This window comes from Ursus maritimus, unplaced genomic scaffold, assembly GCF_017311325.1.
Source record: "Ursus maritimus isolate PB19 unplaced genomic scaffold, ASM1731132v1 scaffold_29, whole genome shotgun sequence".
NCBI classification, from domain to species: domain Eukaryota; kingdom Metazoa; phylum Chordata; class Mammalia; order Carnivora; family Ursidae; genus Ursus; species Ursus maritimus.
The window spans coordinates 34,036,910-34,056,162 of record NW_024425452.1 but is presented as its reverse complement, the minus strand read 5'-3'; the positions used below and the strand labels follow the sequence as shown (position 1 = coordinate 34,056,162).

The 19,253-nt window shown below is 39.3% G+C and overlaps 1 protein-coding gene across 1 annotated transcript in view; it reads left to right on the top strand.

The window, feature by feature from the left end:
- The window catches only part of SNAP91 (synaptosome associated protein 91), a 131,367-nt gene that overhangs the window by 24,240 nt on the left and 87,874 nt on the right, over positions 1-19,253 (top strand). The gene's annotated exons all lie outside the window — the stretch shown is intronic.

Sequence of the window (19,253 nt, the reverse complement as noted above, 5' to 3'; positions counted from 1 at the left end):
TGAGGCTCCCTGCTCAGCGGGGAGTCTGCTTCTCCCTCTGACCCACCCCCCTCTCACGTTCTCTCTCTCATTCTCTCTCTCAAATAAATAAATAAAATCTTTAAAAAAAAAAAAAAGATACAGAGGAGGGGGCACCTGGGTGGCTCAGTTGGTTTAGCATCTGCCTTCAGCTGAGGTCATGATCTCAGGGTCCCAGGATCGAGTCCCGCATGAGGCTCCCTGCTCAGCGGGGAGTCTGCTTCTCCCTCTGACCCACCCCCCTCTCACGTTCTCTCTCTCATTCTCTCTCTCAAATAAATAAATAAAATCTTTAAAAAAAAAAAAAAAGATACAGAGGAGGGGGCACCTGGGTGGCTCAGTTGGTTTAGCATCTGCCTTCAGCTGAGGTCATGATCTCAGGGTCCCAGGATCGAGTCCCGCATGAGGCTCCCTGCTCAGCGGGGAGTCTGCTTCTCCCTCTGACCCACCCCCCTCTCACGTTCTCTCTCTCATTCTCTCTCTCAAATAAATAAATAAAATCTTAAAAAAAAAAAAAGATACAGAGGAGAGTGTATTATCGAAAGAAAGAATAAAGATGTAGGGAGTAAGTAGAGAGAAAGCCCTAGGGGGGTGGGAGCCCAGAAGGAGCTGTGGCTAAACAGGAGGGGAGAGCTCATCTTTTTCTATGGTTGAGGAGAGAAAACAGGGGACTGTCAGGTCACTAGATGGAGAGGAGGTATAGAGGGTGTCAGAGTTCAAGGGAGCTACTTCTCCGACTTGATAATTCAAGCTTGTGATCCATAGAGCTTCATATTTAAAATCCATATCTCGAGGATTTTTGAGTCCAGGATTCCTGCCACCACTCCCTATTTCAGAACATTTTGGGGGAGTGGTAGACCATGATTAGTCATCTTTGGGACAAGTTACTGGTTTCAGAGTTGATTGCTGATTGATAGATAACCCTCTAATCTTCCTCACAACCCTTGCTGTCATCTGTGATAGACATTTGCTACTCAACGAGTATGCCCTTCAGTTTCTGTTTTCTCTAGTATTTTTCACCTCTAACAAGTGCAGTTCTTTTTCCTTTCCTCATCTGTTTTTGCTTTGATGCTGTGTGTGTGTGTGTGTGTGTGTGTGTGTGTGTGTGTGTGTGTGTGTGTGTTGGCTCGTAATCTTTGTCATATTGCCAACTATAGATGAATCTTCTGTCCTTTGTATATACAAAGACTCATCGTTTGTCTTTATTTTGGGGATCTAAACAAATGGAAGAAAAGAGCTGAAGAGAAATGTGGAAAAATAGGCATCTCTGCCCTTGGACTGCAGGGTGAAAACCGTTCTGAGGCTGTGTGTATATTGTTCCACAGGATCTGGAGAGGTGGACTGCCTCAACAGAAGCAGTGACTGCTCTTGGTGAAAATGAAAATGAAGTCAGTAGTACCCAGGGACCTCGAGAGAAAAAGGAGGCAGCAGGGGTAGAATTCTTCAACAGGATTTTGTGGGAACCTACCATTGCTACAGAAAGAAATTACTAGGTTGAATTATATGAAATTGCTGATGTTGTTAAGCCATTTTTTTTTTTTTTACTGAGACAACAATGGTAATTTTGGGTAGTTCAACTGAATGTGTTCTTGGTTCTAAATATACTTATAAACTTTTGGATCATAACCCCTTGAAAAGCTGGGGACTGCTGTCCTTAAGTATGAATCTCTTTTCTATAAATATTATTTGGTTATAACAGTAAATGCTGTATATTCCGTTCTTATAGACTGTTACTCATACAGCACGGTCATCTGCCCACAACTGAAACTGGAGAAAATATTGATTACAAGCTGGAACAGCTTCCCGGGGGCCCTACTGTAGCCTGACTTGATCTCCTGAGATCTCCAAACTCTTATTCTAGATAAGCAGTCCTCAAGAGGGGGCAGTTTTATCCCAAAGGGGAAAGTTGACAATCTCTGGAGATGGTTTTGACTGTCTTGACTGGGGAAGGGAAGGTGCTACTGCCATCTCATGGGTAGAGGACACGGGAACTGCTAACCATCCTGCAATGCATAGGACAGCACAGTCCCCACCGCCCTCCAACCAAGAATTATCTAGCCCAAAATGTCAGTAGTGCCAAAGCTAAGAAATTTCTCCTAGACTGAGCACCAGGGAACTTAAGAAAACACTTGTAAAGTTATATATCGTATTTCTTAGTGGTGAGCATAAGAAGTTTATAAGGAAATGGGCAGAACTGAGAAGAATTAAATTTGGAGAGAATGGAATGAAACTGATGGCCAAAATATTGTGCATTTGTGAAGCTGCTTGTCTGCAGAGCATACTTAGAGCATTTAGACACGGAGAGTTTTAAAGAGTTGGACCACCAAAGAGTGAATTTTTGGTGGGAAATAACAATGCCAGATTTTTTATTCCATAAGAATGAAGGGAAATGAAAATTAGATCAAAAGTTCTAGAATACGGTAAGAAGAAGTAGCCACAACAGAAGGTTTGAAAATTTAAAACCTTTTTCCTTTTAAATTGCATAGTGATGCGTCTGTTACTGTGGTTACTAACGTGCATAACGTTCCAGACACGGATTGCGGTACAGGTATGAATGGCAAAAAGAGTCGTGGGATGATAAACTCTCTATTCCTAAATTTTCAAGCTTTACTGATACACATGAGAGAGGTTTAGCTTTTTCAGTGACATAAATTAACTGTGTGACCCAGAAGATTTTATACATATATTTGACTTGAGTTGCTCTTAGCTCTGAGTGCTAAAGAGATGTTAGGTGTCTTTATAAAGAGCTATTAGGAATGAATAATAATGAAGCATTGTCTGTGCAATGGGAAAGGTGGTTATATTTTGATTTAGCTGATCTAAAGAAGTCGCCATGAGCAGTATATAACTTTTTGATGCCAATTACGACACTGAAGCTTTGTAGATCTTAAGCACCACCTTCTCTAGAACAACGTTCTGATTAGTATTTAAGTTCCCTCGGTGTCTCGCCGGAGCCTGTGGTAACCGTAACGTACCTGAGGTACAGTGAAGCTTTGGGCTAATCTACCAAAGAAACTAAGAGTTGTTGCAGTATTTTCAGGGTTAAAGACAGTGAATTCCATTATGGGTCATCAGAAAGATATGTCCCTCCCGGCCCCCTCATCTGTTATGGAACCAGGGACTTAACTTTTCCTTTCTGGCTATCGAATGGAAGAAAGTGGTCTCAGTCTGGTGGGGGTCCTCCGCTCTTCAAGGCTGGGAACAAAGGAAGAAATAGTGAGAGGACCTCGTGTTTCAGGGGTCAACTCACTGATTCACTTTGATGCTGCTACCACCTGTTACATCTAAATTTGTGATCACTCATTGCTTTTCCCCTACAGCCGCTCATCAGTCAGTGTAGTCCCAGCGACCCCTGTTCAGTGCCTCTAAAGCAAATGTAGAACCCTTTCTCAGTTTTTCCTCTTATTTTTTCCCTTAGGAATTAAGGATCCATATGGAGGTGAGGCTTACATATTTTTTTCATTTCACTTTAATATTCTTTTTCTTTCTTTTACTGCAGTAAAGATAAAGTTTTATATTTAATAATAAAAATGCATTAAGAACTAAAGTTTTATTCCTTGGTATTTCAGAAAGAAAATAGAATTCGGTGTTCTTTGGACATTTCCTTCTAGGAAATTCTGTAAAGCGTTCTGAAAAATAAAAGTAAGACTTGGGGTATGGTCAAGGAGATGGGATAGCGTTGGGGAGTGTTGCCAGAGAATCCTGCCTAGGCAGGGAGCAGCGATGGCAGGTAGACAAAATCCAGCCCTGTGCTAGCCTCGGAGTGAAAGATGGATATGAATTTGGGAGAGACGTTCTAGAGATTAGGCTGTAGCTACAGCAAAGGGGAAGAGTCTTGATTGTCTGCAGCAGGAGTTGTCATTTTGGCATACTGTTTATTTTTAGGAAACATAAGCTGCACATATGTTGGCGGGGAGCTTGATGGGAACAGAAAACCAATGCCTTCTTTCTGCTGTTTGGTTCCTAACTCTGAAATACTGCTTTTCTTAATGGCTTGAGAACACTGTAAAAGGAGGTGTTGAATATAAAGAGTTAACTGAGGATGAAGTGGCTCGTCCTTTCTGAGGACAGAATCGGAAGTGATGGGCCGTGGTGAGAGCATGAAGAACTCAGGTTAGATATTTAAAAAGACATGCAGGGTTGATGAATGGTGGGATATGGTAAATTTACTAACGTGGCAAATTCTTCTTGAGAGACCTCTCAAATACTGTTTTGTGATAATTTAAATGTAAACCCTTTGTGCTTATTTTTATTTTTTTCATGCATTCAATATTTATTGAGCACCTATTACGTGTCAGTCACTGGTGACACTGCAGCAAACAAAATAGACAAAAATCCCTCCCTTCGTGTCCCCCAAACATGCTAATCACTCTCTCACCTCAGGGCCTTTGCACATGCTGATGCCGCTGCCTGGAATACTTTCCTCCATCCCCTCTATGACCTTCTTTATTATTATTATTATGATGATGATGATGATGATGATGTTATGTTAGTCACCATACAGTACATCATTAGTGTGCTTATTTTTAGACCTAGGCTCTGTGAAAAAACAAAAACAAAACTTAAGATCATGAAGTAAATGGGACATGAGTGGATTTACCTGACGCACCTGAAGACTAGACAAAGGTCGTTGATCATTGTGTGGCAGTAGAAGGAAATGAGAAACCCACACCACACGTATCTTCTAAAATCTCCCTGTCAACAAAGTCAGCAAAGGCCATCCTTCCAGCAATTACTGCCAGCTTAGAGAACTGGCTTGAGATTCTTTGTGGATTGCCCAGAACACCAAGATCTTCTGTTTCAGTGCCCTGTTACAAATGTCATCTTCCACCTCTATAATGCTACCTATTTTTTACATGTCCTTTTAAATTTCTGTTCATATAAATTGTCATCTGGTTCTTAAAGCATAGAGTTCTTTTGAGAACTACATGGTGATTTATAAGAAAACATTCAGAAGAGAGTAAAGTACAAAAGCAACGTGGTATTGTGGCTAATGGACATATGTGATTATTTCTACCTCATGAATAAAGACGCTAAGCTAAAGAAATCCAGGGACTTGCTTAAAGGTTACATTGTTTATACAGAGCAGGCTGTGTATGGATCCTAAAAGACAAAAATATAAACTTCCAATTTTTGTCCTAATGATTTTTTTTAAAGATTTTATTTATTTGAGAGAGAGAGAGCGCACAAGGGACGGGGCGGGGAGGAGGCAGTGGGAGAAGCAGACTGCCCACCATGCAGGGGCCCCAGTGCAGGCTAATCCCAGGACTCCAGGATCATGACCTGAGTCAAAGGCAGATGCTTAACTGACTGAGCCGCCCAGGTGCCCCTGTCCTAATGATTTTCTACCACCAGAGTTTTAACCAGAGTTAACTGAGGATGCAGTCTTTGACACATGGACTGGTTACCAATTTCCCAGCCCCCAGTCTCAGACAGTAGTGTGGTACATGGCCCTGGACTCAGATTCATGCACACAGGTGGTAGGGCACTTAAGCTGGCTCCCTGAAGCTTTGGGACTCACGATGCTGCGCTGGGGAGGCCGCATGGTCAGTATCTCCTCTACTCCAGTGGGTCAGAGAATCATAGTAATTTATAACGTTCACTTTGAAAAGGTTGCTGATGCCGGCCTCTCAAACTGACCCATGTTTAGAACACTTTGGGGTATAGTTTGCCATGAGACCCAAATGATTGACATAATTCTGAGGGCATCCTTTTATGTGCTCCACAGACAACAGACCTACCTTTGGGTGTAGTTCAAACATTACATAAGGCATGGCATTCCCTGTAGTTGGGAGTGAAATCAAAGAAGAGAATAACAAAGTCGGGGAAAGTGGGTAGAAAGAGAAACAACATAAATACAAGCACATGCCTCCCCTACACTGCTTCTCTTTCCTTCCTTGCTGCGTTTAGGTCTCTTTAAATGTTATTTCCTTCAGGAGGCCTTTTCTGGTCATCCTATCTGAAACAGTACCCACTATTGTTCTCTAGCCCCTTATTTTATTTTCCATCACAGTACTTATCTCTGCTGGGCACCTGATAAACATTTAGTAAATATTTGTTAATGAGTGAGTTAAATGAATTAATTAACAAAGTATGCCAATTCCTTTTTGATACAGGTAGCCAAATGGTGAATCTGTTATAATTGTGTGTGTGTGTCTCCATCCCTTTTAGTGTGCATTATACTATGTGTGTAGTAGAGTATGTATGTACATCTCTATAACTCCTGGATTTATAGCCATTATATTATTTCCTATGTATTAATATATGTATTTGTATGTTATATATAAAATATATATTTATGGATGCTTTGCTATCCACTCCCTTATGTCTCAGGCTGTGTGCTAGACATTTTGCTTGCCGTACCCTCTTTAATAAAACAGCTGTCAGATGGGTGCCGTTATTATCTCCATCATAGTAATGCAGAAATGGAAGTTAAGAGAGGCAGCTTTGCTCAAGGTCACACAGTTATTAAATAACAGATGATAATTGAACTGGATGGATCTGGTCTGGCTCCAAAACCTTAACTGAGTGACTTAACTATGCGATATACTGCACCTCCTTATTTCGAATCTGCCAAAGTCCTAGAGGAGAACAAACAGCATAAGGAGATTTTTGTAGTACGCATTTCTACAAAGGCCTACAAAAAAGTTACAAAGTATACACATTTTTCTTTGAGATGAAAAGACTAGAAATAGTTTACTTAGTTTAGAAACTAGATTACATCAAAGTTCACATTGTAATAATATAAAAATACAAATAAAGTTTTTATGTAGCTGTATTGACTAAATTAAGTGAAAAATATTTAAAAGCTCACATTTTGTACCTTTTTATTTAAAGGAGAATTTATTTGAAGAAGGATACTGTTAAATTCTGCAAATACTGTTCATCATATAGGGCACATTTGCAAGCTGCTCCCCTATTGATTTCTGTAAAGCCACTGGTGTTTCTTCTTTTATTTCCTGCCCCAGTCAGCCTTGTTGTCTGCACTTAACAGTTGAGGGTCATCAACTCTCACGCCTGCTGTCCCACCTTTGCTCTCACGAGGTCATTTCATTCTACGTGCCCAGCCCTGCCTAGACGGGCCACAGTTGTCCCAGGGCCTCTCCCCAACCTTTGGAATGTCCAGCCACCTCCTTCGTTATTTTGTTCTGATTATTTTCCAGTCTTCCCCATGTCACATCAGAAGTTCTAAGTGCAAAATTTGTATTTTATAAAATTATTTCACATTAGTAGGTCTTCTCTCTGCATAGGAGAAGGATATTCTCTTTCCCCAAATGTGATCCTTTTTCTATGCTCTTTTCCCTAGTTCCTATAACCAACTCACCTGAAACAGAGCCTCTACACAAAGGACCCCTTATCTCAAGGGAAGGCACTGCTGGGGGGTGTTGAACTTTGTAAAAACAATGTGATTTTGAGGAGTGGGGAGATACTCAAATGCTATTAGAGCTGGAAGACACTGTAGAAGTCATGGGCCTGGTTCCTTTTGTTGTGTTTTGTTGCAGTTTGTATCGCTTAGGATTCTTTTGGTTGCAAGTAACAGACTACCCCAAGTCTGGAATTAATGAGCTAATTTACTGTCTTCCTTAAGAAGTCTGCAGGTGGGGCAGCTCAGGGTTTGATTAGCAACTCACCGGCACCACCACAGACCCAGGTGCTTTTCATGTTTCCCCACTGCTGGCTCCAGCTTGCTGAAGTCTGTCCTCCTGTGTCAAGATGACCATCATGTCCCATGCATACACAACTGCATCCATTGTAGGAGAGGAGGCATGTTTCCACTCTGTTAATTATACAACACCGTTTATTTCAAAGGAAAAAGTTTTCTCAGGTGGCCCAACAGACTGCCCTTTGTATGTGGGTGTCTAGCTACAAGGGAAATGGGGATTGCACGTATCTGGCATTTTTTTGCTTTTCTGATGGGTGGACCAGGCCGGGGGGATGGATGGCATTTGCTGGTAAGGAAGAAGAGAGAAGGAAATAGGTCTTGGTGAGGCAGCCATTAATGTCTGCCATTCATACTGAGCCCGAGCAACCTCAGACCATCAGCATCATTATCTTTTTGTTGCCCAAATTGGAAAGATTACTTTCTGTTTTCAAATGTTTGAGCTCTCCACTGTTGTTAACTAGTAGGAGGGAAGGAAAAGAGTGGAGAAGGAAGAAAAAAAGATATAAATTTAAAAGAACAGTTAATAAATTTACATATAAGTTCATGTGGCAAATACTCTGAGATGTTAATGTCTAAAATCTGTGTATTAGTGGATCACTGGATGTTGTTCTGTAGCTCCTCATTTTCTTTTTTGGCGGGGGAGGGGGGTAAGTTTAGAAGATGATTGTAAGGGGCGCCTGGGTGGCACAGCGGTTAAGCGTCTGCCTTCGGCTCAGGGCGTGATCCCGGCCTTATGGGATCGAGCCCCACATCAGGCTCCTCTGCTATGAGCCTGCTTCTTCCTCTCCCACTCCCCCCTGCTTGTGTTCCCTCTCTCGCTGGCTGTCTCTATCTCTGTCGAATAAATAAAAATAAAATCTTAAAAAAAAAAAAGATTGTAAAATAAAAGAATGAGCAATCTTTGCTCCCCTTTCTGGCATTTAGTCTAAGGAAAATTGCTGTTCCAGTGGGATACGACAGAATCTTATAATTAAACTTAGGAGAGATTTAAAAATGGAATACAAGTTCCCTTTCTAAATTTAAGCTGCTGATAAAAGTATATATAAATCAGTGGCATAGAAAGTAATTCTCTCTGCCTAATTGGTGATTCAGTTGCATCCAGTAAGAATTAAAGAAAGAAATAGACCTTTAATACCAACTATCAGTTTTAGTATGCAAGTGCTTTATATTGAGGCAGATAATGCTGAGCCAGTCATAGCCATCCATTTGTTAAGTGTCTTTTATATGCCAGGCCTGTGTTAGGTACCAGGGATCAAAAGATACAGATAATGACCTCATTCCTACTTATTGGATATTGAGCTCCAATAGAGCAAAGATAATGTAAATTAACAATTATAATTTTATGTAATAAGGACAATAATGAAGATGTGTAAAGATTAGCACAAATGACAAAGTCTATCCTGTAAGGTAGTTAATATTACTCCCATTTCTAGGTGAAAATATAGAGCCACAGTGTGGTCCAATTAACTTGTCCTTAAGTAGCAGGTCCAGTGTCCTTTGCCCCACTCTGCATGGAAGAGAAAACTAAAGCCTCTTTTCCATTTGAGGGCAATACTAGAAGAGACTTCTTGGAGGTTACAGTATTTGAGATTGCCTTAAGAGATGAGATCTCAAAAGAGTGAAGGCAGAGACATTCTGAGTGATAAGAACAGCATACAAAGGTATAAATACAATAGTATTGGTGTGCAACTCACAGTAAAGAATAGGATAGTAGCTGTGCCTTATGAAAAAGGGTCTTTTACTCAGTGTTGAAGTAATTGTATTTAATTCAGTGGATACGAGGAGGCCCCAGGGGGGCTTTAAGCAGGTGACTGCCAAGATCAGAAGTGGACACTTGGGCCGTTATTTTTCCACACGTATATCTAGTTGGGCTGGAGGCGACCCAGAGAACAGGTTACGGAGCGGTCCGGGTAAGAGGTAGCAAGGGCCCTGTTGTGTGCTACCTTTCCACACGGTTGAAGTGGTTGAGAGTCTCGTGTACTAGTGGAAAAAGACACAGGAGATCAAGAATTTGAGAGCTGTTCAGGTTTGTCACTATTTTCTTATTTTAGTGAGCGAGCAATTATTTACAACTCTCAAAAGTTAAAGTTCTTTTTCCACTTTCATCTGTTTCTTTTATTCTCTTATTTTGTTGGCATTATCTTGCCTCAGAGGGATTTTCTGATATATTTTCAGTTGCTTAAAACTACCAAAAAGAAAGACTTACACTTTGTGGCAAGATGGAGTAACAGGGTCTGTATTTACCCTCCTGCCTGAAACAACTGAGAAACTGGACAAAATATATCAAATAATTGTTGCCAATGTATTGGGCATCAGGCGATCGGACACAGTGATCCCTGAGAGATGGAGAACGAAATGAGTTCTGGGATTGTCCCAGCGTACTGTCAAGACAGCGGTTCCAGGCTGTAGGACGAGGTGGAGGACCCCACCTGAATTGGAGCATCCTCTGAATTGCAGAGATGGAGCTGAGTCTTTGGGAAGATTGATACAATTGAAATGACTTTACCCAGAGTGATCAAAAAGAAAAAGAAAAAAAAAAGACGTAAATTACCAATATCAGGTAATTACGAGATCACATCACTATGGATTCTATAGATGTTAAAAGGACAATATGGGAATACTGTTTAACAACTTGATGCCAGTACAACACCTTATATGAAAAGGGCAAATGACTTGAAAAGGACAAACTACCCAGACTCATTCAAAAATAAATAAATAACCTAGAGAGCCCTATAGCTATTAAAGAAATTGAAGTTATGGTTAAAAACATTCTATCAAAGAAAATTCCAGGCCTGGAAAACTACCAAACATTTAAAAAAGAAATAATCCTAATTCTACACAATCTCTTCCAGAAAATTGAAGCTGAGAAAATACTTATTTTATGAGACTGTTACTCTGATTGAAGAACCAGACAGGGGGCGCCTGGGTCGTTAAGCGTCTGCCTTCGGCTCAGGGCGTGATCCCGGAGTCCTGGGATCAAGCCCCACATCAGGCTCCTCTGCTGGGAGCCTGCTTCTTCCTCTCCCACTTCCCCTGCTTGTGTTCCTCTCTCGCTGGCTGTCTCTATCTCTGTCAAATAAATAAATAAATAAATCTTAAAAAAAAAAAAAAAAGAAGAATCAAAGATATTACAAGAAAAGAAACTGTAGACCAATATCCCTCATGAACGTAGCTGTAAAAATTCTTTTAAAAAAAAAATTTAAGTAATCTCTACACCCAACGTGGGGCTCGAACTCATGACTCTGAGATCAAGGGTCACTCTTCTGACTGAGCCAGCCAGGTGCCCCTGGATGTAAAAATTCTTAACAAAATTTTAGCAAATCAAATCCAGTGACAGATAAAATATTGTGATGAAAGAAGTTTATCCCAAGCATGCGAGGTTAGTTTAACATTTGAAGTTAATCAGCGCAGGCGCTTCTGGGTGGCTCAGTGGGTTAAGCATCCAACTCTTGATTTCAGCTCAGGTCATAATCTCAGGGCTGTGGGATTGAACCCTGTGTCAGGCTCTGTGCTCAGTGCAGAGTCTGCTTGAGAGTCTCCCTCTCCTTCTCCATCACTTGTGCACTCTCTCTCTCCCTCTCAAATAAATAAAATATTTTTAAAAAACCAATCAGTGCAATTCACCATAAGAACAGACTGAAAAAGAAAAACCATATGATCGTCTCAATAGATAGAGAAATATATTTGACACATCCAACATCCAATTATGATAAAAACTGTGAGCAAACTAGTAGAAGGAAACTTCTTTACTATGACATAGGATATCTGTGAAAAACCTACTTCTAACATCACATTTACTAGTGAAAAACTGAATAAGCTGAATGTTTCCCCTTATGATCAGGAATAAAGAAAAGGATGTTCTTTCTCACCACTCTTCAAATTGCATTGGAGATTCTGGCCAGTACCAATACCATCAAGCAAAAAAAAAAAAATAATTAAAATTTTAAAAAAGAGGAGGAAAAGGTATCAAGATTGCAAAGAAGTAAATACTGGGGCACCTGGGTGGTTCATTCGTTAAGTGTCTGCCTTCGGCTCGGGTCATGATCCCAGGGTCCTGGGGTTCGAGCCCCACATCCGGCTCCCTGCTCAGCGGAGAGCCTGCTTCTCCCTTTTCCACTCCCCCTGCTTGTGTTCCCTCTCTCGCTGTCTCTCTCTCTGTGTCAAATAAATAAATAAAATATTAAAAAAAAAAGTAAAAACTGACTTTATCAGAGATAATGTCATCTATGCAGAATATATGATAGAATCCACAAAAAAGAACTGATGAGTTAAGCAAAGTTGTGTGGTATAGTCCATATACAAATGTAAGTTCTGTTTCTTAATACTGGCAGTGAACAATTAGAAATGGAAATGAAAAAGAAACAATACCATTTACCATATCATCAAAATGTGTAAAATACTTAGGAAGGAATCTGAAAAAAATATATGTAAGACCTGAATATTGAACACTGCACAACATTGCTGGGACAAATTAAAGCAGCTCTCAATACATGCAGAGACAGACCGTGTACATAAGTGAGAAGACTCAGTATTGCTAGAATGCCACATCAACCAAAATTGACCTATGTATTCAACATAATCCCAGTCAAAATCCCAGCAGACATTTTTTGTTAGAATTGATAAATTCATTGTAAAATTTATGGAAATACAAAGGATTTAAAAGAGCAAAAACTGCTTTGAAAAAGAACAGTTAGAGGGCTAACACTACATGATTTCAGGAATTATTAAAATTTACATTAATAAAGATAGTGTGTTATTAAGAGCAGACAAATAGATCAGTAGAACAGAATAAGTCCTGAAATAGACTCCAAGATGTGGTCAGTTGATTTTTGACAAAGGTAAAAAGTGGGAAAGAAAAACTAGGAGAGAAGAGGTTTTTTAACAAATAGTGCTGGAACAATTTGATATATGCAAAAAAAAAAAAAAAGACCCTGTATCCATACCTCATACCATTTATAAAAAACTAACACTGTATTATAGATCTAAACATACAATCCTGAAACTGTAAAACTTCTAGAAGAAACACAGGTGAAAATCTTTGTGACTTTGACTCAAGCAAAGATTTCTTAGGTATGACACAAAAGCACAAACCCTTAAAGAAAACCTTGGTAGATAATTGAGAATTTCTGTTCTTTGAAAGACACTGTTAAAAGCATGAAATGGGGAGCCATAAACTTGCAAATATATATATATTTGCAAATTATGTATCTGATAGTGGACTTGATCCAAAATAGCTCGACAATTAGAAAACAAACAATCCAATAAAAATGGGCAAAGAATTTATACCTATGGCAAATAAAGTAACAAAAAGTACATGAAAAATATGTTCAACATTAGTAGCCATTACGGAAATGGAAAGAAAACCGCCATGAGATGCCATGTCACACCTGTTAGAATGGCAAAAAATACACTAGCGTGCCAATACACTGCTGGCGGGAATATAACATGATGTAGCCATTTTGGAAACAGGCAGTTTCTTAAATATTTACTTCAAAATGATTTAAACAGTCGAGTCCTAGGCAGTTACCCAAGGAATTGAAAGCATATGTCCATGCAGATCCTCGTACACAAATGTTCATGGCAGCTTGACTTGTAACCATCAAAAACTGGAGACACTCCAAATGGCCATCAGTAGGTGAATGAATAAACAATTCTGCTCTGTCCATACAACAGAAAACACCTCAGTAATAAAAAAGGATGAACTATTGGAACTATTGATAACTGCAACAACCGGATGATACATTAAACAACTGGATGAATCTCATAATTATCCTGAGTGAAAGAAGCCAGACCTCTCCCCTGCCTCCCCGCCAATGTATGATTCTCTTTTTTAGAGAATTTTTATTGTATTAGAAGATACAAACTAATGTATATTGGCTGACAGCAAATTGATGGTTGCTAAGGGACAGCAGCAAAGAATGGTGAGCGGTAGGAAGGAGGAATTATAAAAGGTCTGTAGGAAAATTTTGGGGGTGATGAATATGTTCATTATCTTGATTTTGATGGTAGTTTTATGTATGCATGTTTGTCAAAACTTACCAAATAATATCCTTTAAATATGTGCGGTTTTTTATGTCAGTTGTACTTCAGTGAAGCTATTTTAAAACCTATCTTTAAAAAGATAACCAGATCTGGGACACCTGGGTGGCTCAGTCGGTTAAGCGTTTGCCTTTGGCTCAGGTCAGTATCGGAGGATCCTGGGATCAAGTCCCACATCGGGCTCCCTGCTCAGTGAGGAGCCTGCTTCTCCCTCTGCCTGTCGCTCCCCCTGCTTGTGCACGCGCTCGCTCACTCGCTCTCTCTGTCTCTGACAAATAAATAAATCTTAAATAGATACCAGATCTGTCTCCCCAAATTCAGCTAATGCTTTGAATTCGAAGGAATTCAAATATGACAGGTATTTGACATGTAGATTTACAATTTTCAAGAACATTTTTTTCTGTGTGTTTATGTCTATGCTTTGTTTTAATTTTTTAAAATTCTTTAAATGGAAACCCTTTATTTGGTGAGCAAGGAAAGCAGTAGATACTTATATAAACTACTGGTGAGAATATAAATGTTTGCAACCACTATATAAAAACATTTTGTAAAGTTAAATATGTGGATACCCTACAACCTAGCAATTCTCTTTTTAGATATATACCAAGAATAGCAACTCTCAAACTGTTTGGTCTCAGGATAGCTTTGTACTTTTAAATTATTGAGGAATTCAGAGAGCTTTCATGTATGTGAGTTATAGCTTTAGATATTTAATGTATTAGAAACCGAAACTAAGAAAGTTTAAAAATATTTTTTATCCTAAAATAAGAATGATGAACCTATTGACATTAACACAAATCATCCTTGTAGGGAAAATAATTATTTTCCAAAGCAAAAAATATGGCGAGAAGAGTGGTATTGTTTGATACCTTTATACATCTCTTTCATGTCTTGCTCAATAGAAGATAGATGCTCATATCTGTTTCTGTATTCAGTCTGTTGGGATATATTGTTTTAGTTGAAGTGTATGAGGAAGATCTGTCCTCACGCAGATACACAGTTGGAAAGGGGAGAACGATTTTAATAGCTTTTTCAGAAAATTGCTGATATCCTTCTTTGATACTACACTATAACTCTCTAAGTGGCGTTTTCTTGAATTTAAATCGCAATTTTGATTCTGAAACTGCATCAGTGGATTTTTTTGTACTCTGTTAAGATCTATTGGCATTGGTCTATCTTTACTTTGAATTAATTGAATGTATTATTTTGTAACATTACATACTAGTCATTTGAGAAATACCGGTTCACAGAGTTACAGCTTCCAAAATGTTTTCATATTTCATTATATAATATGAATAAGTGATATTCACTAATGTCACCAGCAATCTTATCAGAGAACTGGAAAATTTTGAAGCTTACTGTGGCAGACACAAGTTTTCTAAAATTCTGATTTTTACTTGAAAGATTGAATTTTATCATTGGCAACCGGTACTGTCATTTGTTTTCTTTGAAGTGACAGACTCTCCATTGTCGAGAAAGTAACTGCTGAATACCAAGTCAGAATCACCATGGTTTGAAGTCTGTCAGTCATTTCTTCAAATAAAAATAGTGATCTATGCAAGTAGTTAGTTCAGCTCCCAGTTCAAACATGTACTTGCTTTTCCTTGAGACGGCCATTAATCTGTTAGGCATCAGAGGTGCTCTATGCACACTTCCCGTTTAGTGACAGGACAGGTCAGCAGACATTTTCTCTAAAGATCAGAGGGTAAATATTAGACTTCGTGGACCACTGAATTTAGTTTGAGTTGGGTGTTGTAACTATTCAACTGTGTCACTGTAGCATGAAAGCAGCCTTAGACAGTATGTAAACAAATGGGCGTGGCTGTGTTCCAATAAAGCTTTATTTACAAAACAAGAAGCAAACCAGATTGCCCAGCAAGCTGTAGTTTGCCAACCCCTGGCATAGCATATTAAAAAGATGAATATTTTAAGGTCAAGATTTAATAAAAGTTGTAACTTCTACTTTGTCAAGAACGTGCCTCTCAGTAGCAGTGTATCTGGTCATTCTTCCGTTTCTACTCCACCCATCCTTACCTCTCCTCATTGTGTGACCCTTCTCTCTGAGGCTAACTCTGACATCTGAGCCCTGAATTCTAGAGCTCATTCTGCCTCTAGACTTTCCCATAAGTCATCTCCACTCTCTTTTTACCCTCACCTCTTTTTGCCTTTTCCTACTTGTCTTAAACATGCTTAAATGTCTCCCATCTTTAAACCACAAAAAACTTTCCTTTGACCCCCTCCCCCTCATACCTAGTCTATACTTGAGTTTTATTTCCTTCCCATGGCAGCAGTCCTGTAGTTGTACCTATTCTGTTCTTCAGGGTCAGCTTGTGAGAACTCTATAGTATTTGACATTGGTGACCCCTAATTGCTTCTTGAATTTTTGAAGCTCTTTTCTTAATCGGCTCTCACTATTTCACTTTCCTGGACTTCTGTTTACCATCTGACTGTTATTTCACTCACTTTTCTTCTGTTCATCTCTTAAATGTTGGTCTTTCTTAGCCCTGATTCCTATTTCTTTACTTACTTATAATTTCCTTTTTTTTTTTTTTTTTTGGTAGGATTTTTGGGTTACCTCTTCCACTTACATGATTTCAGCCCCCATTTTATTGCTGATGACTCCCAGATTTGTATCTAGGCTAAATGTTTGTCCTGAACTTCAGAACATGCTTCCAGTCCCTTATCAGACATCTCAACATAGATCTCCAGCAGCTACTTCAAATGTTTGTGTTCAACATAGTTTGTCTTCTTTGAGACCAACTTTCCTCCCTTTTCAGTAAAAAAAAAAGCATTTACTGAACCCCAAACCAGAAATCTGAAATTGTTCACAATTCAGGCCAATCCAATATCCATTTGCTCACCGGGAAATTATCAGTGGAGCCTCCTGAACTGAATATATTTCTGCTCCATTCATTATCTCCCTCTATTTCCACTGCCTATTCATTAGCCATGTTAACCTCATCTGACGCTCAGCTGGGCTTTCTAACTTACTCTTTTCTTGTCTTCTAGTATATCTTTCCAGGCAAAGGTAATTATTCCTTATTCTATGCCTCTGCTTACCTTGCAGATAGAATTTAGTAGTCACTGAATGATGTGATTGACTATAAAAGTGAAGTCTTATACCTCTCTGCTAAAATACTTCCAAGGGTTCCTGTTGGTCCATAGAGTGAAGTCCAAACTCTTAAGTCTTGTGTGAGATCCCTCAGTGGTCATCCCCTAGCTCTTTAGTTAAGTTCCTCCCACCACCTGCCCACACATACCTAGCCCCCAGACCACCACAGTTCTCCAAGGACACACCACCTCTTAAGGCTCCCCACTTTGCACACTTGGTAAAAATGTCCTTCTCACGCCTGTTCCATGATAGAGCTGACTTTAGGATCTTCCCCTTGGAGTCTTTCCTAGTACCTCTACTCTGTTCTCATAATGCGGTGTGTGTATAACAGTATTTACAAACATTTATCTTGGGTGCCTACTATGTTCTGACACTAAACAGTCCTTGTAATAGTCCTGAAAGGTAGAAATTATTACTTCCCATTTTAAAGAGGAGGACCTAAGTCAAAGAGACATTTAATTTGCTGGAGTTGTACATCTAGATAGGGGCTAAGCTAGCCCCTGAACCTGGGCTCTGTTTGCTCTCTTGCTGTGTCTCTTTACTCATTTCGTATAGGGCTTTTTCTATTATCTGAACAGGTATTTGTCTCCTTTGACCAGCAATATGTTTCTGTGTCTCCAGAGCCCAGTTCAATAAATAAATGAATAGAAGAGTTTGTAACTGACACAGAATTTCAAGTATAAAGTAGTCCCATGATATAGTCTTAGAAAACAATGTCACAGCTTAGTGATTTTTCTTTTTTAAAGAAGTGCTTGCTGATATTTTGGGTTAAAGTGGGGGGGGGTTGTCCATTTTGTTCAACATTGTTTGTTGTGCACAGTGCTCTGTGAAGCTCTGCGCAGAAAACAGACATGGACGTGACTGTTTCCACCCTCAAGGAGCTTTGGTATGTTAGAAACTTATAACCAATACACGATACACGTCTAACCTGAATACCCACCAGCAACAAAATGCCTCAGGTTTTAAAGCAGCAGGAGGCCACATGGGGCTGCATTTAAAAGCGACCAGGGAAGATTTCCTGAAGGATGAGTAGAATCCTAATAAAGGAAAAACATTGAGGGAAGGTGTTAAAGTGAATAGGGATGATGACTGGATTTTAAAGTAAAAAGTAAACAAACTGAGGGCTTCAGAGGGGAGGGGGGTGGGGGAATGGGATAGGCTGGTGATGGGTATTAAGGAGGGCACGTATTGCATGGTGCACTGGGTGTTATACGCAACTAATGAATCATGGAACTTTACATCAAAAACTAGGGATGTACTGTATGGTGACTAATATAATACAATAAAAAAATTATTATTAAAAAAATAAAGTAAAAAGTAAGCCTGGTCTTGTCCATTATAATTCAGAACAGTTATTGATACCCTCTAGTCTAGAATTTATTTCAGACGTGGAGTATCAACTTTTTTAAACCTTATTTTTTGTAAAATAGAGAAATGCATAAAGTGTGATGTGTAGTGTGATGATTGCTGAGTGTAGATTTTGAGTAAGGAAAAGGATGGGTCTGTGTCTCTGCATTTGTTGCATGGGATTGATTCTATTGGAACTCTCATATGCAGTTCCCTGCAAGATGGGTGTGGCCTGTGAGAGAAGTCTTACAGGGTTGTCCTGAGGCCATACTGTGCTGTAGGAAGTACCAGTTGACCCTTGAACAACCCCAGGGAGTTAGTTAGGGGCGTCAACCACCCTACAGTGAAAAATCTTAGCATAACCTTTGACTCCTCCAAAATCCTACTGTTGACTAAAGCCTTACTGGTAACATAGTCGATTAACACGTATTTTTTTTTATGTTACATGTGTTATATACTGTATTCCTTAACAATAAAATGAGAAGAGAAAGTTATTAAGAAAATCATAAGGAAGAAAAATATATTTATGGTACCAGACTGTAAAAAAAAAAAAAAAAAATCTGTGTGAAAGTGGACCCTTGGAGTTCAAACCCATGTTGTTGAAGGGTCAACTGTACCACTCTGTAGTCTGCACTGCCCCAGTGTGGCGTAGCTTCTGTTCCTTGGTACATTGATCTTGGGTTGCCCCAGATAACTTTTTGACAGCACTTGCCACTTTTTCTGAATGCTGGGCTGCCCACCTTGGCCACCATATAAAAAAAAAATTCTTCCCCTGAGGTACAGCTGCAATTGTACGGATACTATGTAAATGTGGACACTGAATGCATGGTGCACTGGGTGTTATACGCAAGTAATGAATCATGGAACTTTACATCAAAAACCAGGGATGTACTGTATGGTGACTAACATAATATAATTAAAAATATTATTTAAAAAAATGAAAAATAAAGGTTTACTCTTACAAACTCAGGTCACAGCATAGTAATTTAATGCATGCATGGTATTCTTTGGGAGCTTAGGTAAGTGTAATGGATTTTTTTTTTTTTTTTTTTTTTTTTTTTTTTTTTTTTTTCT